Source organism: Aquila chrysaetos, chromosome 7 (assembly GCF_900496995.4).
Source record: "Aquila chrysaetos chrysaetos chromosome 7, bAquChr1.4, whole genome shotgun sequence".
Lineage (NCBI taxonomy): Eukaryota > Metazoa > Chordata > Aves > Accipitriformes > Accipitridae > Aquila > Aquila chrysaetos.
This window is the reverse complement of record NC_044010.1, coordinates 28,532,444-28,558,107: the sequence shown is the minus strand read 5'-3', so window position 1 is coordinate 28,558,107 and position 25,664 is coordinate 28,532,444. Positions and strand designations below refer to the sequence as shown.

General features: G+C 39.3%; 1 long non-coding RNA gene across 1 annotated transcript; it reads left to right on the top strand.

Annotated features, from left to right (window-relative positions):
- The first annotated feature begins 355 nt into the window (after window positions 1-355).
- On the top strand, window positions 356-25,225 carry LOC115343801. The gene is made up of 4 exons (XR_003924284.2): window positions 356-545; window positions 671-955; window positions 9,020-9,140; window positions 20,863-25,225. It is a non-coding gene; the product is annotated as an uncharacterized LOC115343801 (long non-coding RNA).
- The last annotated feature ends 439 nt before the right edge of the window (window positions 25,226-25,664 follow it).

Here is a 25,664-nt window from a genome sequence, read left to right as displayed (position 1 = left end):
AAAATAAAGGAAGCATGTGTGATAGCAGAAATAAATGGAATGAGGGCTCAGACGACTGTGAGGGAAAAATGCCAACTGTATTTTTTTCTTGGTAAAATTAACCTTTTATTATTTTGAAATATGTCAGAGTTTTTATGTAAAGAAACCATGGGACACAGCATTAATAGGGCTGTAGGTCAGTCAGTTTCAAATTCAGAGTGTGATTTTTAGGTGTTGCCTGTTTGACTTTTCAAGGGCTCATCTTCCAGTTTTTGTGCCATGACAGCACTGAAAGGTTTGGTGATGCCAGCACCACAAGATGGTGCTGATGGCTGTCTGTCTGGACATGTTATTTGGCTATGATGGAGATCAGACATGAGGACTTCTTACGCAGTCGGGCATGCAAACTATGCATACTCAGGAAGAGGTCAGCCAGAGGCCTTTAATACCTATGAGACCTTGACTACATGAGCACTGAGGAGAAATTGCCAGGCAGGCTTTGGAAGCAGAACTATAACCTGTAATTTGATGAGTCTAGAAAATCCTGAACATTGGCTCCAACTCAGGTAAGAAGCAGTAAGATATTAAAAAGTTACCAGAGTCAGAGGACTGTTTAATTTCTCCCATTTGGGGGTGGATTTTGATCATGCTGTTGTGATTCTACTGATCTCCATATATTTGCTTCTTTCAGTTCTTCCCAGCCCTCCATAAGCTGGATTAAAGGCTAGTATGATTAATATATGCAAAAGGTTGAATTCATCAAGCACCAGATTGGGGTCAGAAGGAATTTCCATTAAAAGCAAACTGGAACTAACCTGAGGAAGCCTGGAGGAGGAGCTGAGGGGGAAGGAAGAGGGGGCTGAACAATGAAACATTTCTCCAGAGCATTTGGAATGGATCACTCTCATATTCAAACTACAAGCAAACCACTCTGACACTGCAATTTGGATGACTTTATTCCAATACGGTTTCTGAGGTACTCCAGTATTCTTTCTTAAGACATGTAATGCAGCATGGAGAGGCCATAATTTCAGGTCTTATTTTGCTGAGGGAAAGAAAACGTCAGGAACCAGAAATGTGCAGGGGAAATTAAGAGACAAGACACCTATGTTTTATCAATTTCCACAGGAAGTAGAAAGCTCCAACCACTCCTTTTATTGGAAGGTGAAGGGAGGAAGGATTTTTTTTTTCTTTATTTTTAGATAATTGCTTTCATGGGTTTGTTTTTAATGGTTTTCTGTGATGTTTCACAGCTGAGTAAATTACAAATATCCCTCTAGCCAGGTAAGTCTTAAATAAAGATACGGCCTTTAATTGTGATATTATTATATGGCACATTCATTTGAAAGAGTAATGCACAATCCCTTTAAAGCTCACTCACTGCTTAATTTCCTTCACAGAAACAATGCCTTAGACAGGAGACATATGTGGAGTGAGATACTGGACCATATGTTGAGCTGATCTAAACTAACACAACTTCATTTACTAACAATGCTAATGTAGTGTGCAGTAGATGAGAAACCAGCCATCAAATATGACTAAAACATTGTCAGAACTCTTTTCAATTCTCCATAGTCATCCTTACACCAGTTTCATGGCAAACTCTAGCAAATCAACCAAGGAGACGATTTCCCAGTATCGTGATCTAGTGCAGTCATTGTGGTTTAGTATGTGGAAATGCACGAGAACACAGCTGAGAATATAGCCTACATGAGAACAAATAGGGTCTGTTAAGGCTACTGAGTGAAAGAAATCTGTGAAGTTCTTGACGTGGTTCACTTTAAACCATAACCACAAAATATTAAGAATAGATTTTTTCCATTTCCTTTTTCATTGTCATTGGGGAATTTCAACAAGAGTGCTTCCTGGATACTCCAGGGACCAGTTTTTGCTGGAATGTCTATTCTATACTGCACAATACATGGCAAGTACTTTGTATGAACGGCCTTTTGCATCTATAGCATGTGGAAGCAGAGGTTAGAGACAAGTTAATACTTGTTTGATATTATCATTTGTGTTATCACCATCCAGTGTACAGTTAAGAAAGTACCTAAAAGTATTCTCTGTTACCACCTGGCATTTTCTGGCAGAGTAAAATGTTGAATTTGGCCAATATAAGAACTGCACAGAGAGAGTTTAAACACATTCTGAGATTCAACTGATGCTACACAATCTGAAATGTCTTTGGTACTTTATATGCATCCCAAGTGGAAAACCTGGGGGGAGGGGTGGAGAGGAAAGAAAGAAATTTTGAAGAAATAGATTTGGAACTTCAAAGATTATCATTACTGGTTTTAATTTGTCTGCAGAAGGAATTTAAATAAACAGAAACATAATAAAAGTAAGACTTGAAAAAGATGCAGTACATTAAAAAAAAGCAGTATCAAACATTGGCTGTTTTCTCTCAAAAATGCAATAAATCAGTGACTGATGAAACCAAAAAGCTCAGTTTACAGATCAGATTAAGCAGTCAGTACAAATTTATTGCTTTTGGATTAAAAGTAATCATGCAACATTTGTAATCAACAGATGAAAAAGAAAATGTGATGCTTGTGACCAGGAAGGAGCTGAATTAATTGCTACATATGTTTATGCACCCTCAGTGACACTAATCATTCCTGACACACAGGTATCAGGTCACGGATGTTATTTATTTCCAGTATTGCTACCCCCACACACACTTTTGTTTTTCAAATTAAAAACTCCTTTCTGACAAAGTTAGTAGTGAAGAGAAAAAGCATAATGTTTCATTTTAAAGTCTGATAGGAAGCCAGTTTAGGGACATGACTGCAGCACATTATCCTGTGAACTTGGAGACCTCAGCTGTGGAATGAATCAATCTGCATTCCTCATCCCCCTACTCAGCACAGGGGAAGGGTGGGACTCCATTGCTTCACTTTCAGCATCCCTGGCAAAGGGATCCTGGACCAGCCTTCCTTTTGGCTCTGGGGAAAAGGCCCTAGCAGTGTCAGCCTTTGGAGGAGAGGAGCAGTGCTCATCAAAATGCATAAGTTAAATAATCAAGTTAATGAGAAGCAGGGCTAATACAAAATGGGGAGATGGTCACTGGCACAAGCAAGTGGTCATGCTACGCATCTTACATACAAAGTGACACTGTGTGTCTCTTGATGGAGAGAAGTTTTCAAGGAGATTTACAGTCATACACCTTGCTTTCATAACTCAGTAGGTGTGATATTTTGTGTGGTCCTTGCTTGACCTCTGTTACTAGGGACACATGCTGTGTAATAAATAGAGACCAATGTTAAATTTATAGGGGGAAATTTTTTTTTTTTTTTTTTTTTGTTTAGCTCAAAACAAAGGGCAGTGAATGAGGGAATAAGCTTATGTTAATATTGTATTAAGGTTAACTTTTTTCGACTGAGAGACTAGCAGACATAAACAAATGAGTTCTGCCTGAAATGAAATTCAGCAGGTGACTATTAGAGAGTTCAGATTTTTCCTGTTTGGTTGCAACTTCTGCTATGGAAATAGAGAACATAAATTCATAACTACTTCGGAATTCATGAATCTGATTTAACTCTGTGTGATTTATTAAGAGCTGGAAATTGAAACAATTCTGCTGACTGGCTTATTTTGATTGGTACTGTGAAATTCCTTCCCTGGGTTTAAAAAGTATTTGAAAAATGTAAGGTAGAGGAAGAATAGCTCAAGTTTGACATGAAGAAGTCCATTGAACTGTGATTCTGCACTGATAAAATTAGGATACACATCAAAGGCACCAAGTGAATTACCTTTTAAAATCAGTTTAACGTGTGAGAGAATGGCATGTCACTGTCCAGAGGTATGTGACCAGACCACTGGAGCCTGAGGGAAAGCCCTTGCTTGAAATGCTTTCACTGAGGTGCATTACAGATAGCTTGGAGAAAACTATCTGTTGTTTGGGTTTTTTTTTTACTCTGTTTCAATTGAAATTTCTGGCTTCCTTCACAAGGAATAGTAAAAACTCCAGAAAACTCTCATGTGGAATCCAGGGCAACTTTTGAGTTTGTCTTAGTTAATAAACTATCTAAAAACAATACTGCTAGGAAGGAATTATGACCACTGTATAGTACCATGAAGGAGGATTTGAAGAAAAATTGAACCCCGATACTTGGGTATGAACCAGATCCTGTAACCCAAGTTACAGGATTTGCTTATGGACTGAAGTTTAGCTTGATGATGCAGCAGGTTCCTAGGAACCACCCTCTAAAAAGCCAACATGGTCCTCTCTGTACCCCAGGAGCTCAGCAGGCATTTGCAAAACAGCAAAACCAGGAATTATGCTGAAGTTGTAAAAGTGGAAAAGCTACTAAAAAGACCATAAGATGAACAGCAAAGTGCTAGACATGTTTTATTGGTTCCTATTGTCTGAAAATATCACAGAAATAATTTTCAACTGATTTATGGGAGTTCACTGACACAGGCCAGAACAGTTAAGATAAATGTGGACTTGTGGAGTATTGTTCTTTCATTCCTTGGCCTCAAGTATTCTGTCTGTTGATGGGTCCTCCACATGGAGATGGACAGTCCTTGGGTCTTGCAACTCTCTAACTATGGAGCTGGATTCTGCTACTGAAGTAGCACTCTGGAAAAACAGGGAACATAGCATTTTATATATATATATACACATAATATTACATTAAAAAAATCCAGATCAAAACAGATGCAAGAAAATCCGTGCATACATGTCAATTGTTACAGTAGGACTGCTGGCTTGGAAGTAAAATGAAATAACTGACCTTTTCCTTCCACATTTACATTGGTGCCAAGATATTTGTATCAGCAGACGTAAAAGAAAAAGAAACTTTTTTTTATTAATATACTGATTATAGCAAAAAACAGCATTTATTTGTGTTAGTGCAGAGACCCATGCTGACAGCGCATGTTCTGCTGTGCTAGGAGCTGCACAAACACTTACTGAAAATCCCCGAAAGATCTATTTGGAAACATGTGGTTGGGGTTATGTGGTTTTTCACCACAGTTTATTTCAAATAACGGAGAGAAGGCTGGATCTTGCTTCTTTTTTATGTGCTATAACAACCAACATACTTTGGGAGATGTGCTGCTTCAAGTGCATGGTAAGGTTAAGACAGCTTAAGTTGCTCATATAGAGAAGCCCAAGCCCAGTCCTGGATCCACAGACTTTGCAAGCTAAAGGGGTGAGATGGAAGTGGGTGGGACAAAGTGAACAACTGGTATCCATAGTTAACAGTGGAGAGCTGAGGAGACTTGCCCTCAGTCTTTAAGTAGGTTACAGGCTAACCTGTTGAAATGCCGGGACTGCTCACAGCAGTGAAGTTAAAGATTTGCATAAGTGATTTCAGGAACAGGGCCTGAGCTATCTACCCAGCACCACGGAGGAAATCGGTAGCAGTGTTGTGAATTGAACCCAGATTTCCTGAACTTCCACTCAGCCCCTCAAACAGATCACTAGGCCTCCTCCTTCAGAGAGAAAATGTTACTTTAAAATAAATCCAGAATTTATGTCATTTAGTATTATATCAAGAATATTTTGAAAATTTATTGAATCACAATTTTTTTCTTCTGGACACTTTTACACTATTTTCTACCAACAGAACGCTTCTTTAACCCTCCAGTTGCATGGTTTCTGACCTAACATAACAAGAGGCAATATTGCTTGAAACTCTTTCATTAGCAGCTAGAGAGCAATGGCTTGCAGCTCTCAATCTTCTTGAAGAACTACATTCAAGCAAGCTAACAAATAGGCTGAACAAACAAGGGAAACATTTTGAAAGATAAAATATTTTTAATATTAGCAGATGAAACACTTACTGTGAAAACAGAAAAAGCCTTAGGAATAAAAAAAAAAAAATCCAGTTTGTTGTGTCATAATTATATTATTGCCTCAGAACAATCTATCTATTTTCTTTTTGAGAATATTTTCAAGCAGTTGTTTTTGAGCAATTTTCCTCATATGAATAATCAGTCTTTTGAACCATGACTCCAGTGTAAGGTCAAAGTTGTTTTTTATATTCTCCAAGCAGCTGAATTGCTCTCTGCTTATGTAATACAGATGTCAAGCTGCTTGAAATACTTGTGCACTTTTGTGACTGCTAAGAAAAAGCACAAGTACTTTCTACAGCATTTGATTTAGTCAATTTGAAATTTTGTTCCCATTTAAAATGAATTTTTAAGTCTCACCAAGCTCATGCTTGTGCATGAGCTTGTGTATGGCATGAAGGCAGTTTTTACTGCCTTCCTTACAAACAAAATGCGGTAATTGCTAAGCTTTTAGCAATGCCTTTTTGTCAGGATTTAACTGTGCTCACAGTGGGGTGACAACACCCCTCAATTTTTAGTGAGCAAATTTCAGGCAACCTGGAGTCTTACCTGAAATACTTTTGAATCTGGCAGGCAATTAAAAGTTTGGGTTTTGTCTTGTGAAACACGTACAGGTAATTCTGATCTGAGGGAATGAACTTTGGGTCCCACTGAGCCTATGTAGGTTTTGTATCATTGAGGTTATGTAAGTTCTGTCTTTTAAAAGACATAACAATAATAACTATAACAAGATTAGGAGTAACAGGGATAGTGTATAGCATGTTTCAGCTGGGGTGAGTGGGACAGGAGGGTCAGATATGTAGGCTATATGCACTGACTTTGTGTTAAGCTTTGGAGTTTGCCTGTAATAGATCAAGACCAAATTTACAGCACAGCTTTAGAGGTGGGCTTGCACAGCCCATGTATGCTGGGGCAATGCAATGTCTACATGACCAAAAGGCTTAATCTAAGATAATCATTGCTATTGTTAGGGGTCCAGACCCAGCCTCTGGCAAATTGCCATTTAATAGTGGTTAGACTGCTCCCAGTCACACAGGGCTATTCAGGATATCACATGGAATTACTGGCTCAGATTTCCACTAGCTCAAGGATCTTTGCACAGTTGTCTGCTGTTCTGTGTAAATAACTCTAAATTTTGCAGTAAGACAGTAAATATTTTCCCCCCTCTTCCCAAGTAATGAAATTCTAGAAAAACAGAAGTAAGAAGTTTTCCAGAGTCTCATAGATATCACTGGTTAGAGCTGGGAATAGAAAACCAGTTTGTTGGTAGAGCCACCAAGCTTTCAGCTATACAAAAAAAAAAAATTCCGTATTTTTCATGACTAGAAGTCACGTAGTAATGTGTTGTGTGAACTTTACATCCACATTAACAGCACCTTCACCTGTTTCGATGGTAACAATTTGACCTAAGCAACATAATTGTAAATTACACCTTCTCAAGAGGACCTAAGAGTCACCTTTTGTGAGAGATCTGTACATTTAAACTCATCAACAGTCACAGAAATTGAAGTTGCTTTGGTAATCAGTTCTATTCAACTTCACCTCATCTTTGCCTCATCTTCCTTTTACCATGTGTTTGACTTTGACAGGAAACTAAGGAATTTGAATTGGAAATTGCTGCTGCCAAATTTCTGTGTTGTAATTTGGGTGGTTCCTGTCCTCTTTCTAGTTAATATTCAGCTCAAAATGCATCTCTAATGGTACAGAAAATCTCCTTTTTAATTTGGGAAGTAATGCATCAGAAGAGTTTAATTTCATCACAAAGAATCTTATTTAGCAAGGTGTATGCTCACCAAAAAATGTCTACGTTTGGTACCTGAATTGGAGTTAGAATATCTGAACCATCTATCTCCACTTTGGACAAATTATAATCTTTTTCATTTTCTTTAAAGAACATGTCTTTGGGAAAGCAGAATTCTTCATAAACTGAGCTTTCCTATCAAAAGCTTGCAGCTCTCACAGGAAAGCTGTATTTGTATAACAGCCAAAAATATGGCTCATTTCTTAGCAGATGATGTACAGAAGGCAGTATCTGTCCACTCTGGGAAGTCCAAAGAAATAGAATCCACCATAGCTGAAAATAGCCTTCAGGCTGTAGAAGGAAACTAACTTCAGGAATAAAAAGTTGAACCAGGAGGGGCGATGACAGGATTACAGAAGAATCAAACTCACAACTTGAGAATACAGCATTGTTGCCAAAAATAAATTAGAAAAATCAGTTAGATGGAAGGTAGGGACATATGGGTGGATATTCTGAAGGAATATCTAGAGAGATAGGGAGACAATCAAATTGGAAATAGAAAAAGGAGGTGTGATAGTAACACTGCCTTCATTTAGACCTTGAAATGAGATGTGCCCACATTTAAGAGCCTGAATCCTGTATATATCCAATACAAGGAACATTGAAATCAGCTGCCTAGGTAGTTGCCTGAAATAAGACTAAATATAGCCTGAAGTATCTCTGAAAAAGGGTCTTTGGGAGAATCTAGCTGTGAGAAAGAAACATACTTATTCTATCAGCACTAATAGGCCGATAACATAAATTGCTTAATGGTATTTGGTAACTATAATCTTTGCATCTATGGAGGGAAACAGCAGAAGAATAGACTAAATTAAATTGGACAATCAGGAAAGAATTGATGAAAACTAAGGTGATAGAAATTAAAAAGAATATACAGTCAAGAGATTTAAGGGCAACAGAAATGATAGTTTAGGTGCCGGTATGAGAATTGTTGGGTTTAAGAAAGCCATTTGGCTCTATGAAGTGAGAAAGCAGACTCTGATGTTGCCAGAACCAAGAACAGAGAAAGAAGAAAAATTTAGGAGGGTAAAGCGGAGGTTGATATTTGACTCAAACATCTCATTAAAAGAAGACAATTGGGAGGGGAATGGAAACACAGAGAGCGTGTTTTTCTCTTCAAAGCAAACAAAATGTTAATACAATATAAAGGAATAAAAAAAAATGCTGAAGAAAAGCCAAAACTTAAAGGGAACTTATGTTCCCATATTTATGAGATTGTATCATGAATACAATTTGAGCGGGGATATTTCCCACTAAACCCAAAACTTTAAATGATAGTTCTTCAAAATATTTTCCAGTGCTTTACATTTCCTGTAATGGAAAATGTTATCCTTCATTAAAGGCCAGCTAGACTGTCAGTATTTTCCATCATCCTCTATTTTCTACTAGGTCTATATTATAATTTAACAACATTCTTGATCTTCATTTTCTCATCAGTCCTGAAGAACTATACCAATTTTCCCTTCTATGTTTTCATCAATGTGGAAAAGACTCCTTTCCTCTGTGTGGAGTCCAAACCCAGAATACTTGTGAAAAACTCAAAGTACAAAAAGGAGAGGTAAGGAACAGACACAACTCTTCTGTGGTCTTCCCTCCACTCAAGTCAAACTGACAGTAGAAACATGTCTTTCTGAAGTCTTTCCCTCAATATCTCTAGCTGTGACTATCATGTATTCTGTTACTGCTCATTAATCCTGTTAAAGTATCATCTCATAAGCCCTAGTTCATACAAATTCTCCATTGACTTAAGTGCAAAGAGGTGCTTGCTTTGAGAAAGTCCCTTCACCAGACAGTTTTAAGGAAACCAGATACGGAATGAGAGATTAAATTTAAGAGTGACTTAGACTCCCAGGAATTACACTATGTGTGTTGCTTCACAAAACCAGTCCTGATGCTTCAACTACATTAATTCTGGCTTTCCTTGAGCACAACACATTGCATGCAGCATACATGTTCTTCAGTAAACTGCCACTTCTCAGGACACCTCGGCTGCTTAGCCACTGTACGTCATCAGAACAAGTATTTATTTTCCTTTGTCATGCACAGAAAATACATAGCACATGAGAACCACTCTCTCAGCCCTAACAGGGTCCAGAATATTACACACAAGTGGTAAATCATTCCGGCTGTTATACCAGCTCCCTGACATAAGCATCCAGCTTGTATCTCAGTTTGGGCCATGAAGCAAAGGAGCAGTTCTGAATTAAATTCATTAAACCATCCACAGATTTGCCTTTTGAGGGCCATCAGTGGAAAATTCTGCTTGCTTAAGTTTAGGCACCTGTTGTAGGAGAATTGACCTAAACTAACAAGTGGCAGATTCAAACACAAACAAAACAAACCATAGCAAAACAAAACAAAACAAAAATTTTATATTTCTTCAGAAATTACCTAGCTCAGCTGTGGAATCCTTTGTGGATCCTAAGAGTTTATATGGGTTCAGAATGCAACTGAGTAAAGTGCTAGAGTAAAAAGCCCACTGAAGGTCATTAAGCATAAGAACATTAGTGAAGTGTTAGGTGATGTCTCAGCTACAAATTGCCAGAGGCTGAAAAAGAGTCCTGGAGGGAAGTATCCCTACAAACCCATTCTTATGTTCTTTCCTACACATTGGTCAGAATAAAAGAAAGAATTTTGGATAAAGATTTGCTGTCATCTAGGAAGGCAGTTGTTATGTAAGAGAATTTCTCCAAATGGTGAAAATTTGCATGAGGGAAAATGTCTAAATCAAGGAAATTGACCCCCTTCCCATCCTCTACTACATTTTATAATTGGCTGATTTCACAATGTTCAATTTTCTAATACAGTTCCTTTAAAGTAATAAACAACTTTTTGGTAAGGTTTAGAGACAATGAACTGAAAATCATACGGGATTCCTTGTTTCTAGGTCAGTATTTAGATGAAACTTTTAGGGATACAAGCATCAAGCAGATCTATGCCATCTGCTACTCTCTGACCAGCTCCTCTCTTCACTCTCTGGTCTGCTCAGTTGCTCTTATTGCTGTCAAATGCCCACAAGCAAGCTGTCTAAGTGGGTTCAAGTGAGCACAATACGGTATAAAACTACAAGTGACACAATCAGAAACAAATGTAATATCAGCTCAGAAGACAAGGTGCTGATAAAAAGAGATTCTTGCACTCCAATTTTCTTTTCTCTCTTTCTCTCACAGTATCTATAGCCAAAGCTTGAAACAGGAATAGAATTCACGTCTGTTGGATATCCCCTTAATTTCATTCCTAAATTAGCTCAACTGTTTTATATATTATTCACACAGTTAATTGCAGGCATTTCCAAGACTTAGCTGGATTAGTCACCTGTGTTTGTGTGTTTGATTCATTGTCTTTTTTACAGCTTTTACTTAGGTTTTACATAGCAAGATGAAAAACAAAAATTAATATTAGAAAGCATATTCCAGGAACTAAAAATAGGCTACAGCATATATTAAGTTACAAGAACACATCTATGGAGATACAGGATTTCTGTAAGTTGACATACATAAAGTGTGTTTGTCCTTTTGCTTTCTAGAGAGTTAACGTGATTAAACTTTTTATCTGGCATGCCTTTTCACTATTGAATCTGCATGAAATCTGCCTAAATTCTCTTTACGCCTTTCCAAAAAATAATATGAGCTTTCTTAACATAGTCTTTTTTATTGTCTGGAATGTGCTTTCATTTTCTAAGTGCTTTTCAAGGTTGCAATTCATTAACTAAGAAAGTTTCAGTTACAAATACAAATCTCAAGAAATTAACCCAAGTGAGTAGAGTAAGGGTCCACGTATGGCATGTCCTTTTGAAATCTGAGTTCTTTCTAACCAATTTCATTCTAGATGCTGTTTTTGAATCCTATAATGTGAACTTCTTCCCTTTGGCAAAGTCAAACCAAAAAATTATGTCACTGAAATGAAACTCCAGCATGTGTAAGCATGGAATTTCTATTACTGCCCCCTTTAACTCAAAGGGGTTTTTTGCAGCAGAGCCAGGAATGGACCCACACACAGTACAGGGGAAAGTTGAAGCCGTATGTTCTGAATTTTCTCTCATGAGCAGTTTTGTGCATGAAATTTTGTGATTAAAAACCAAATGGAGAATCCAAGTAAAAACTGGATAAGCTGGCCTTTAGCGTATGCAATTCTCTCCTTGCTTGAAGTACTGCCTGTGAGAACTGACAGTGTGGGAACCATCTAGGAACAAACTGGGAATCCTCACTGCAAGACTGGGGCACACCTTGCTGCCCTGCTGTTAGGCACAGTCACTCTAATCTCAGCTGTCCAAGGAATCCTCCCACGGATCCTTTACTGTTGCAGAGTCAGCAGAGAAGAAATATGTGACTGTACTCCTATCTGCACGTATCTATACATGCCCAGTTCACAGTCTAGGATATTCATTTTTGGTAGTGGTAAAGATGTGTTTCAGACAGAGGTGATGGGCAGATATCTGGGAAAGCAGAAGGCCTTCACCTCCTACAGCTCTTTGAATTGCTGAATTCAGGCTGGGGTCTTGAGCTTTTTGTTCCACCACTGTAAGTTCCCATCCAGCCTACCAAGGCAGTAACTGAAGCAGCATGTTGGTTGAAGTGTTTGGACAACAAAGTTCCTTGTGGTACTTGGAAACCTTGTTATCAAGGACTGAACTGAAATTCAAAAATCTGTTAGAGGAACAAGGAAAGAAAACTCCCAGCTTGCTAGTAAATATGTTCCCACTGAAGCAAAGTTGAGCTCCACGGCTGCTGGGGGAAGAGGAAAGCTTAAACCAAGAACAGTGCCTTGAGGTCAAACTGAAGAGAATATTCAGCCACCCTCCTAGTCAAGTGTTGTCTGAACATGTCCAGTACTTTATAATACTGAACACACTATATACTCCCTAAAGCTTAAGCCTATGCATTCAAATGTTTGCTGCACTTTTTATCTTTGCATAGTTTTGAAGAACACCAGCGTTAACTGTATTTCAGTAATGAATTTAGATGTAGCTAATCAGTCCATTATGCAATATAAGCTTGGTGTTTAAAATCCTTAAGTGTGCCAGTCAAATTTTGGCATTTAATTTTCCTCTTTAGTGCATTTTTGCAGTTTCTTTTCAAACCATCTCTCCAGATATACAAGTTCCCCAAATGCTACTTCCAGTGTAAATTATCCACATTTCCACATTTAGGCACTGGAGATCAAGCTTTGCAAAACAGCCGTACATAAAAGAAGGAGAAATAAATCTCTGGGAGCTGCAGAAAAGAAGTGTTTAAACTTTATGTCTTAGCAGCATATTGGGGTTAAGGAAGAAAATATTTTTGGAAACTTTCTTTGCTTGGAAATGGAAAGAAATTGTCGTTTCAGTAATACCTCAGGGAGGAAAAAGGAAAGTTTCTTTCAAATATTCCTTTGGCAATTAGAAAATGCTGTTTTCAACCTGTTCCTTACCATAATCTAATGTCCATAGGAGACAATTTATATGCTGTACTCTAAAACTGTTTTCCCTTTTTTTTGGTGACTAGAAATAATTCCTGTAGCATAAAGATGCTAGAGTTCTCCATGGATGCATCTTGGTGGATGCATTTTCTTATAGACATGGGTGGCATGGTCCACATGAGATACAGATGGGTGTAAAAGGAAGTCAGATTGGCCATGGAGATCCTTTGGACCCAAAAGAATGTTTTCTCATATCCTTGTTTATTATTTGGAGAAAATAAGGAACATCTATGTTTAGAGGAAAGATGATCATTGTTCAATTAGTTCAAATATATATTTTTTATTTATCTTCCACTCTTTCTCCATGTCAGGAATAACATACAGATGCCACAGTGATTGTATAATTCAGCTAAGGTCTAAACTCTCAGAAACATGCTGTAGGGGCTTAGACACTGTATATTTAGCATTATCCTGGTATTTGTCATGGAATATTGTTACTCTGCTGGAAGCACTCAGTAGTAAAATAAAAAGTAAAAATACAGAAATTGTAGTACAGTTCCCTTCTTGGAGAATTTTTTTTCCCCAAAAAAATGCTTTCGGATTTACATTTTATAATTCCACATAATAAGGTTCATCTGAAACTCAGACTGTAAGTGCACTGCTATTTGGAGAACTGATACAAGCATATATCCAGTACCTGAATCATCCCAAACTGGAAGTTATTTGTTGAAAACTTTAGTTTTAGCTATCTACAATATTTATTTCAGGGGCTTGATTCAGTCATCCAGTGCCATTTGAGATGCTGTACAGCATCCATCAGCACTGGGCAGGCAGATGACATATAGGGTTTGCAGGACACCTCTGTCCTCAAGCACAACAGGATGCCATGAAGGACACCCTCTCATACTGGGTAGCCCCCTGTAGGAAAGTGAGTGAAGCCCAGGGCATTATTATCATTAGTAACTCACAGACTTATAAACATATACAGTCAGATGTGAGATTACCCTGTCCAAGCCAAACTGGTCAGATGTAAACAAAAATGTAGCAATGTTAGTAAAAAAAACCCCAAATCATCATTGCAGGTTTCTGCAATAGGTTTCAGTGGCTCTTACAATTTCTGTGATTCCTGAGTCAGAGCGCTTTTTAAAAATTAGCATTTTTCTCTTTGCTGTCTTCCAAGAAAAAGTGATCCTAAATAAATATCTTCAGATTACTTCAAAGTACTGATTTCTGCCGTATCTGAGCAGGTCTAGGGGCACGGAAAAGCACAGCAGGTTTCAATGATAAAATGACTATTAAATTATCAGCACTGAATTTGAGTTATCTCTGTGTCCAAGAACAATTACGAGGAAAATATGACAAGTTGCACGGTTGGATAGTAAGTGTAGTGCTGCATTCATTTCTGTGCTTCTGTATGGGACAAAGTTTGCTTAGGAGTGCAAGTTCTCAAGGTTGGCTGAAATTTCTTCTTGTTCTGAGGGGAAAGTACTTAGGCTAATAAAATAGGCTGGGAGAGGAAATAAGTTACTTTTTCCTATGTAATCACCACAGCCGATCATCAAAACCGATCACCCAAATTTTTAGTGCTTCTGTATCTGTTAGATGACACAGATTTCTGCCATAAAGGCTTCCTGTGCTCTCTGCAGACTTATAATGACTCTGAATTTACCATGTTAATGTCATGGCATTTCTCTGATTTGTGCTGGGAAGATTTTAATGGAAAGAAACAATTATGTATCTGCATAAGATCCTCACCTTAATCTAGATTCAGTATACAAAAGCTTGTACTATAAATTCTGGAACAAAAAGACAATGTTTTATAATGGTGTTTCATCACTCTAAAGTAAGACGTTGCACTTACTCTTAGGTGGTACTGGCAAATGTGAAATCAAAAGTCCAGCTGAAGCACTGGAGCAGTGCATAGAGCCAGACAGACATTTAAACATGCCCTGCTGGAATCAGAGGAAGAAGAAAAGTAGCAGTCTAATACACTGATCCAGTAATTTCCACATTTGGTTTGGCCACTACTTTACCATAGTAGGTTTCTTCTTTGCCTCATAGCTGAGACAATCTTCCACCATCTGTACAAGCATGGAGGCTGTTCAGAAAAGGCAAATATAATTGGGTCAAGAAATCTGAGCCCTAACACAGGATTTAGGCCCAAGTCAAAAGGCAGTTTGGCTGCAGTCCACCACCATGAGGTAACTGCATTTTCAAATTGTAGTACAATTGCCACTGATTTATTATTGATTAGAGTTTTAATGTCTAGAAACAGTTGTATACATGCAGATATACCAGATGAAGCATCATATTCCAAAAGAGCCAATACAGTTGAACTTGACAATGTTCAAAGTCTTAGTACTGCTCAAATATGTATTTCATTAAAGCAGAAAATATTGAAGTAAGCTAAGGAGAATCCATCCAATTCTATAATTTACAGTTTACAGGGGAACAAGGTTGTGAGGGCCTGAGAAAGAGGGCAGGAACTAGCTTGCTCAGAGAGACAAATCAGGCAGGTCTCCACTAGCAGGTTTTGTACTTTGTGGGCTTTGAAGGCTGTTACAGCCTTTGTGCCTGTGCAGTTTCTACAAGGACAAAGATAACTCCTATTCTTTCCATGCAAGGATCATCTTGTCAAGTGCACATCTCATGTTTTTAGGCCCCCATGCATTTTATTCCCATGCAGAGTGTGGGGTCATCTGTTACATGATTCAGATCCCTTTTGTAAGGAAAGCAGGAGCAGTATCTCATGTTGTTTGCAATACTCTGGTTGATCAACTGTTCCTAATTTCGCCAAATTGTTCCTTTTTCTAGGCCTTTTTTCCTTTGTTCTATAATTAGGCCCACATGTTCCTATTTTTAACTCCTCTAGTCCTCAGGCCCAAAACATGTTTCTGATTGCAGATGCTGCCCTTCTTTGAACTTTGCCTCCCTGACTCAGCTGCTGAGTATCTGAGCGCAGAACTACCCCGGTGCCATCAGTGGCTTTGCCACACTCTCTGTGAGCCGAATTCACCATTTCTGTGCTTTGACCACCTCAGCACCCCATCACAGCCAGCAGGAGAGCATGTACATGGGAAGGCAGATGGGACTGCAGTGGTGGAGGCCACTGTGCCCAACTGTCCATCATTTTCATCTCACCAGTAGTTATTGCAGGGCTGATGTGAGCCAGGGCCTTCTCAGGAAGAACAGAGATTCAGATGATTTAAGACCTCTGACTTCATGTAGCATGCAAGTGTTTTTGCTAGTATTTTGCTGTGCGTAGCCATGAAAAGTGACTTTGAAAACAAATAGAACTATTACAGGGTAACTTTGCAAAAACAGAAGCACCACCTGACAGGAATGAGGTGAGGATAACTGAAAAGAGGGAACAGGAGGAATTGCAGCAGAGGTGAAGGAATAAAGCAAAAGGGAGGTAAAAAGAGGAAGTGGGAAAGAGTAGAATGAGGGGAAGAGAGGAAAGTACAGAGGGATGGCAGCACTACAGTGAGCATGGAACAAGCAAAGACATACTGGGAAGAGAAAGGGAAAAGGAAAAACAGAGACAATGGAGGAAAATGAGAGAGAAAAAATCAAGGGGAAATGGATAAAAAGTGAGTGAAAGAAATCACCCTGCATCTTTTCTTTGGAGTAGACAAAATACCTGAAAGATTTTCAGGCTGCTCACAAGGCTGTTCCAACAATGCTGCTAGCAGCACCCTCACAGGCTCTGATGCTCCTCCAGGAGGTGCAGTCCCAGCCATGATCACAGGTTAAATGCATCCTTGTACTGGGACATCTGGCTCAACAGCAGCTGATTTAGGAACCAGCAAGTACGGAACTGCATGGGAATGATCTAACCATATGATTAGAAGTAGGAAAACTGAAAACAAAAGGGAAAGCAGAACAGGAAACCCACAAGACAGTTAATTCAGCATCAGAAACTGCATGGCCCCGTGCTTAGCATTACTCATCAGCCTGTGGGAGGAGTGCTGAAGTTGTATTTTTGTCTGAGAGGTTATTGGCTGGGGATACTGTCACTCCTGTGAGGAGGCTGTGCACGTAGGGAGCGTGGGCTTGGGCCAGACCATGCTGTCCCAACCCATTCCATTCCTGCTGCTCATCCAGCTGCTGTGATCTTCCTCATAAACAAGCTGATTATTTGTTTGGTTTGGGGTTTTTTTTTCACCTCTTGCTTGCTTCCAGATCCACATTTCTTTTAACATAACAGGAAGGATATCAGACACCTTCAAGATTTGCATTTTTTCCAGTTAACATGGTGTTTTTCCTACTTATTTTTCATAGAAGGAATAAGGAAGAAAATTTTCCTACTGCTTTTTCCTATTTCTTTTCATTAGTCACTATGTCATTGCCTGTCTATAGCTGTCCATTACAGCCTTATTACTTGTCTCCAGAAGGGTATAAATAGTCTCTGTTTACTTGTTCCCTACTTTTGTTCCTACTTAAAACATTTCCAGTAACTTGAGGGATGTCTGCATTTCATTGTGGGTATCATACCTGTGTTACAAAGATTACTAATGAAAGACCACATAAAACGAGTCACTTTTGTCTCATCTCGTGGTGGTGTTCTGTAGGCAACCCCCTCATTGCTACTTTTCTAAGATGAGACAGAATATTTGTCATGAATACATGACAGAGGCAGAAAGAACTCATACATTTTTCTTTGAGAGACTGTTTATTAAAAATTGCACGTATCTTTACATTTAGCAAGTCAGGCATATGCTTGATTCTTTTAGAAAAAAAAAGATATTAAATTAGAAAATAATTAAAATTGTAGAAATTCATTAAAAGACAAAGGAAGCGGTAGTGGGGTATTAGTACCAGAGGGCAATTGTGAGGATCTCCATGGGATCTGCATTTTCCATATACATGGTATACACATAAATATACATGAGAAGAAAAACAAGTGTTTGCTTAAGGCAAGCTGCAAGGCATTTTTTTCAATTGTTTAACAGGATAAAACTGTGTTTAATATGGCATCATTTCCATCTTTGCATTTCTGATGTCAAGTTAAGATCATATTGTACTGATGTAACAAGTTGGCTAGAGAGAACAAGGCCTTTATATCATGTGTCTTTGCACTATGATGCAGCATTGCCATGTCATGAAACCTAAAACACAACTGAGGAGGCTAATTTGAACTAAAGAGGTAGGAAATTTTTGTAAGAATTATAGAAATGTTCAGATGCCACTCTGCCACCAGTGATGGAATCAGACCAATTCAAAGAGGATCTAGGGAAATAAGATTTTCAAAGAGACAAATGGCTAATAGTTGTATAATTTCCAGTGTATTTCAGTGATCATTTTGTCCCTTCAAAAATTTTCCTGACTGGATTCTGGAAAGGTACTATACTTCTAAAAGAATGCACAAATTCTTTTGTTAAGGCACATTTTTCTTTGAGGTATGCATAGAACAATTTCTGCATTTATACTTATGATGTTCTTGTGAGGTAGGAAAAATCCTACGTAAAAAAAAGGTCCTGTTTCCCTGTCTATAAATCCAAGGTAAAAAAGTGAGAGTAATAATATATCTGTGCAATGCCATGCAAAGAGAGGAAAAAAGAGATAGTAGTGCAGTGGTTTGCTCAGACTATACAGATATTATCCCCCCAAAAAGTCATCATGTAAAAGTTTAAGACCTGTCTTTTGTTCTAATACTTGGGCATAGTTCTCTATTCATGTTTCCTAAGTTTACTCTAGTATGGTGAAGAAACAGGCCTATGCATGAAATGCTAAATGCAACCATGCACCAACCTACCACTGACTGTGAAAGAATGAACAAATAGAGTATAAGATTTTAAGTAAGTGGAGAAAAACTAGCAGGGTAGAAATGTCATTGAAAATTCTTCCCTTTCTATTTAAAGGGGAGTTATGGAGAAGACAGAACTAAGCTCTTCTCAAGGTGCACAGTGAAAGGGTAAGAGGCAATAGTCACAACTTGCAAGGAAGGAAGTCCTAGCTGGATGTAAGAAAAGACTGCTTCACTATGAGAGTGGCCAAGCACTGGCACAGGTGCCCAGGGAGGCTGTGGAGTCTCCATCCTCGGAGATTTTCAAAATTCAACTGGACAAAGCCATGTGTAAGTCTGCAATTAGCCTTACTTTAGCTGGAGTTTAGACTACAGAGCCTCCAGACGTCCCTTCCAACCTAATTTTTTCTATGGTTTTATGATTCTGGAATTTCTCACTAAAATCAGTTCCCAAAGAATTCAAAGTAGCAGTAGGTACAGGTTAAATCCCACACAGACTACTGGGTGTCCTTTCCTTACACTCCAACAGTGCCATGTAATGGAGGGAGGGCAAGAAAAGTTAATGTTTCACTGCCAGCAGCTGGCATTGTATAATGAATGGCGAAAGTGAATGGTTACTTTGGTTTGCCTAAATGAGCTGTTGGCATATGCAATTTCCCATTTTGAAAAACAGATGTATTTTGTGGACATAATTTAACATCCATCTTATTTCACGTCTGTGTATAATACACTCATGGTCATGCTGTCCCTGAAAAAACCTTTAATGCTGGCAGTCTGTTGCTGAAATACAGTATGGCTACCACAGAGGGACAGAGTCCTTCCTCACCCAGTTCAGGAGGGAGCCATTTTCCAGTGACAGTTGTGCTCTGTAGGGGCCCTCGTTTCCATCTCAGCTCACTGGGACTACTGAGCATTTGCTTCACAGATGGCTTGCACATGCATGACAAATCTAATGTATTCTGGGCATACCGTGCACATGCAGCAGCCATTTGTCCTGGACTTCTGGGTGTCAGGCAGCCTGGTTCAGCTATTGCCCCAGCTGGCCTGCCTGCCATCTGGAAACACCCTGACACACAGCCAGACTCTTTTCCTTCTTTTACCTAACCCCCTACTCCTTCCCTGCCCACCCCTTTCGGTTAGCTGTGCACTGAGGAAGCTTTGGAGGGGTGAGCTCTTCAATTCCAGAACATGAAGAGCCCATGATCTTGGCACACACAGGAGCCAAGCAAGGTTAGGGAAACAGCTCCATGCACCATTTCCTGAAGGCACAGCTGTATAAAGGCTGGGCAAACTTACTTCTGCACCACTGCTTAAAATAAGCAGTAGGCTGCTAGAGTGGCTGTTGGTGTTTTTTATTTAAGGTAAGCGTGATGTGGCTCGACTGTAAGCAGATGGCTGTTTCTTGAAGAGCAGAATTTTTCCAAAGGAGGGAGCTTATCTCTAGTAGACTGGTATGGGTCAACAGTCCATTTTAAGTGAATTTTTCCTTACAGAAAATGATCCTAGTCACATAGTTTCATGAGCATTTTCCGATCTTTTTGCACTAAGCAAAGACCAAGCTTGGATCGCTGCAGTTCTTGACTGTCGGGCTAACAGTGTTACTCTATGATTATACTATTTAATGTAAAATATTGATGACTGAAGGAAGGTTCATTATCAAACCAAGGTCTATGCTGTCTTCTGTCAGCATGTACCCTGGCAAACATCCCAGAGTCAATGTGAATTTCATGCAATTACGTCAAAAACTGGCTAAATCCAAACATGTAGTGCCTTCTCAGCTTTTCTGTTGAGAGGAAGAGACAGAGAGAGGGGTTAAATTTCGAGTCCCAAAATTGTAGGATAAACAAAGCAGGAATCCTCTGATTGACTGTTCCATTTCTGGGGTCTTCTGGCAGCAGGCATAATTTAGAGTATCCTCTGAACTCATCAATGGAAAATTGGCATGTCTGCCATCTAGACTTGTGCATCTGTTATTCCATTTCTTTTGAGATCACTAACCACCATTAGGAATCCTGAATAAATGTGTACCAGAAGAAGTAAGAAAAATTACTTACCAAGTCCTAACTGTTACTTGGAAACCTTTGCAAGTGTAACTAGAGAGAATATTACAAAATGATTGTGGGTTGTTTTACAGATTTTGAAAGTGAAGAAAGCACTTGAGTCACTACCAAGAAGAAAAAAAAAAAAAAAAAAAACCAACCCAAGAGGAAAAGACCACCTACAACTGATGAGGCGCCAGACACCTGCCTTTAATTGAGTGCCTAAAGAAAACAGTATATGGCCACCCTTTAATTTGTAATGAGTTCTGACTTGCTTTGACACAAGCTATGTGAACTGCCATGTGTGCTGTTAGTTGATGGTAAGAAGGAAATTCTTATGCTGGAGCATGTTGTGTATCTGTGCAGACCTGAAGCATGGTCCAAAATGTGAAAATGAGAAAATCCTGCCTGGCTGAACAGAAAATGTGAAAATGTGCAGTACAGGATACACTGGACAGGTATACTAATCCTATTGATTGAAGGATAACAGCATAAGTGCCTTTGTCACAAAACTGCTAATTCTGTCTTTCTCCTCCTTCCCGAAGCTAATGAAGGAGAAGATAGTGATTTTATGATCTAATACAGAAAAATAAATTACTTGCTTACCTGCTTGGAATTGAAGCAAACACAGATACAAGAATAGACAAGGTCAACCTTAGTCCTGATTTTTTTTTTTTTTTTTTTTTTTAACTCAGGCTGTCTCCATTGTTTCCTATGTCATTGTATTTCTGACATTTTCTCCTGAAGAGTTTATTCTAATATATTGTGGCCAAGATCCTAGCCCACTTTGCATTCCTACCTTTCTATCACTGCTAGAAATATTACTGCCTTTCTATCCTACTGAGTTAGAAAAAAGCTATTGTCTGTGACTGCTTTCTCCATCACCCCACACATCCAGCTCTTCTCTGCTCTCCTTTCAAGCTATTTCCAAGATCTTGTTCCACTGCCCAAACAGCTTTTCTCGCTTCCCTCATTTCTCCCCATCACAGCCTTCTCTCTTCTTCTTGCATGCACGAGTGCATACACACTTTCTGCCAAAATCATCTTCATAGCTGCTTATTCTGCCTGTCAAACCTGCCTCCTCAGGGCCTTCTTTGCCTTCCCCTTCACTACCTAATCTGCTCAAGCTCTTACTGAAAGCCAGGAAGTCCTCTCAGCTCTGCCTTCCTGCCCTGCTCCCACAGATTCTCCCCTTGCCAGCCATGTGAACTGCCCTTTTAGCTACTTCTCACACCGGCTCGCCTGTTGCCATTAATGTTGTGCTCCTACACAAGGAATAACATTTTTATACTACTGTACAAAAGCCATGTTCTTGTCCTTCATCTAAAGGGACTAAATAGTAGCTTGACAAATGCTGCCAATATCTGGTCTATTAATTAAATAATTTGCTATGGTATGAAAAGTACATTACTTTTTAAGCCAGTGCCATCACATAACTCAGACAGTGAGCCTACTAATTCACATTAACACCATTACTTCACTCATGGGCCCTTTCCAGTCCTCCTTTCTGCTGTTACTACACATTTGGCATCATGATCTTGAAAATCTTTTTGTGTTATTTTATTGTTGCAGTTATTGTTCTGCAGTATCTGCTACCGGTAGCTCGAGATAAAGACGAGATGCAATTCCTGAGAGAGAAAACCACAACTCTAGAGTGAGCATAGGTCGGTGAGGAAACTTACCATCAGTTAATTGACTTGGGGCCAGATATGCATTTATTTCCTTTGCAGTTTATTTTGTAAACCCAAAATCCCTGAAAGACTACTAGCTTTGATTTGATACAAGGATTTTTAAATCCAGACAATGATGTTACTTTATCATAATTTGTGCTTACAGTCTTGTGTTAAATTGCTTTGGACTTACTTCAGAGAACAAATAATGTCAGCTGTTTATTGTACATCTTGCTTTATATAAGATGGGTCTTGGCTAAATGCCATCATGACATTTCTGGTCTAAAACTGCTCTTCCTTTAAATCAGAATCCATCAGATCATAGTAGTATAGGATCAGGATGAGGAAAAAAAGTAGCCCTAGTTATGCGTAATTTTAGGTGTATAACAGTCACCAAATGACTCACTAGCACGTTGACATTTCTAAGTTAACAAATAAAGCCTTCAGCCTTTCAATTACATCCATTTGGGAAGATCCCTAGGATTGTACAAAGTTGCACTGGAGCTGGAGAAATTATTCTTGTATATATTTAGGTGTAAATTAAAGTGTAGTTCATGTAAGGCTAAGGTTTGTGTGTATTTCCATACCAAGCGAGAAATACAAGCTTAGGTTTTTAGAGTGCTTTGTATTTGCAAGCTGCTTTCATAAAGGTAATTAGTTTGCAAGAGATCTCCAGTGTGCTTGATATGAGAGACACAAACAGGTCTTTCATCATGCTCATTACACAAGAGTAATCTTTATATCAAGTACCCACTGATAATGTTAATAGCTATGATAAAACACAGTATAATGACAAGTGCCTTCCAACAACCTACAGTAAATCATGCAAAGCAATTGACTTAAAAGGGCTATTCCGAATCCTTTCATTATACTTTTACAAAGCAACATCATTGCAAGCTGGATTTTGTAGTAAGTGTACAGTGCAGGAGGCCTTGAGAAGGAGGAAAATTGGGCTTTGCATTCTGCTAGATGAAGACTGCTTAATCTTTCAGAACTTCCCAGCCATGGGCAGAGATATCATGTTACACCGACTATTGTATGAGAAAAAATGCAAAGGCTTTTAGATAGACCTGTGTGTAGCAGTGATGCCAGACGCTATTTTCTTCTCATCTTACAGCATTAAAAGATGATGTAAAACAGGATGTAAATGATCTTAAATCTTCTGAACATACTAGAAGGTAATTTTATTTAAAGAGAAAGCATTATTTTAAAAACAAAGGATAGATTCTTAAGAGTTACATGCAAGATTGGTCTAATTGAAAGACAGGAAAAATATTTTATGTTATCCTTAGTTTGATTCTTTGTTTGACTCTTTCTTAATAAAACATCAGTTTCTTCTGCTGCTGCTTTAGCATCTGGAGAACGGTCTCCAACCATTTCTTCTACGAGTAAAATTGCATAGGAAAGAGTTTGTAGGTTCCGGAATAAGGGTAGAATTATAAAGGAGAGAGCTTGTAGGACAGGTCTACAATTACAAAGTTCTCCCATTTTTGTTTCCATGAAAAAAAGAAAAATACTTTAAAAATGCATTCCATAAACTGAAAAAATAGCAAAAGGGGTTCGGGGCAGATGATTGTCAATGATTCAAAGTCCAGTGAACTCATCTGAGAGACTGCTGCTGACTCCAGCAGACTTATTGTTATCATTTCTTTTGGATTAATTTCACATTTAATTTTCTAATTATTTTGATTTTTTAACTATAAAATATATTTTAACTCAAAATAAACACACTAAATCCCATAAAATTGCTATGCTTTTCTTTTTTTAATTGCCACTGTAGGCTTTGGGTATATGTCATTGTCAAGAGAGGTTATCATTGTTTATTCTGAAAGTTCTGAAAACAGAAAGGATAGGTAAAAAGAAAAGGAATGTACTTTTCTCCAGCTTCCATACTGATGAGTTTTGTTGTACCAGATTCTTTTGTTAATGTTATTCACCTTTGCATTATTTTCCAGTCCCTGTGGCACAAACGCTGTATGGTCCAGATTATCTCCCAAAGAGAAGAATGCTTTCCCACCTTCCAACTATTGAGAAAGAGGTATCGATACACAGAGGAGGGATATACAATAATGAAAGACTCTTAAACTGACACTTCTCAGCAGAAGTATCATAGGAATAACTGAGACAACATGGAGTCCTGAGATACCCTCTTCCTCTGTCCCAGGTTTCTCCAGCATATGCATTTCAGCTATTGTATGTCCGACCCCTCGATTAGTTTCTTAGGATACTCAGACCACGTAGAACTGTCTGGGCCCGGAGGGCACTGTTAGCCCTGCCTGTACCTGCCCAGTCCCCTGGGGCTCCCCCTGCCCTGCCCATGGCCCAGGACCCCATCTCAGCCCCCCGGGGCTGTCAGCCCCTGCCTCAGCAATGCCACAGAAGGGCCAGTCTCCAGCTCCCCACAGCCCTGCCCTGCCCAGCCATGGGTCCTGCTGAACCAGGCCTACGTCCCAGACCACCCCCATCCCCAGGCCCCTGCCCATCAGTCTCTGGACCCGATCCTGGCCCTGACCTCTGGATTGACTTCCCAGCTTGACCCCAGACCTGCCTCATCACCATTGCCTTATGGTCTGGACTCCTGGTCGGATCTGGCCACCGCCTCCGGGTCTGTCCTGCTCCCTTGCTTAGGAGGGACAGGCCCTGCCGGCCCCAGGGTCACTCCTGGCTGCCCTCCCTCAGGGAGCAGCCCTCTCTTACTCCTCCTTGGCAGTAATTCCCACTTCATAAAGCACCTAAATATCCTCTTGCTGCGTGTTGAATTTCCACCTTCCTGAGGTGAGGCACCTACACAGTGACCCACCATCAGCACGGCAGGAGTGGCGGCATGGCAGGCAGCGCAGGGCTTTCAGCACAGCCCGGCAAGCATGAGGCTGCATGTACGCCCTTGTCAGTGCTGGCCAAAGACCTTCAATGCCCATGCACGGTGGGGCAGGTTAAGAGACCCATCCAAATTAAATCACATAGACCTCAAGAGGCAGAACAATAAAGTCCAGGCAATCCTTCAAGGAACATGCTACTGGAATGTTTCATGATGCTAATCTGTTTCACAAAAGGTCCAGGGAGTCACTGTGAGAGGGAGGTATGTGCTTTAATGCCTAATAACCTGTGTTTTCTTCAAATGCACCTGCAAACTGCCAGAAAATCACCAAATATAAAAAATACATATATTCTCATAAAGAAGAGTAGTCATTTGCAGTTGCTGGGGAATGAATTACACTGTCCCATGG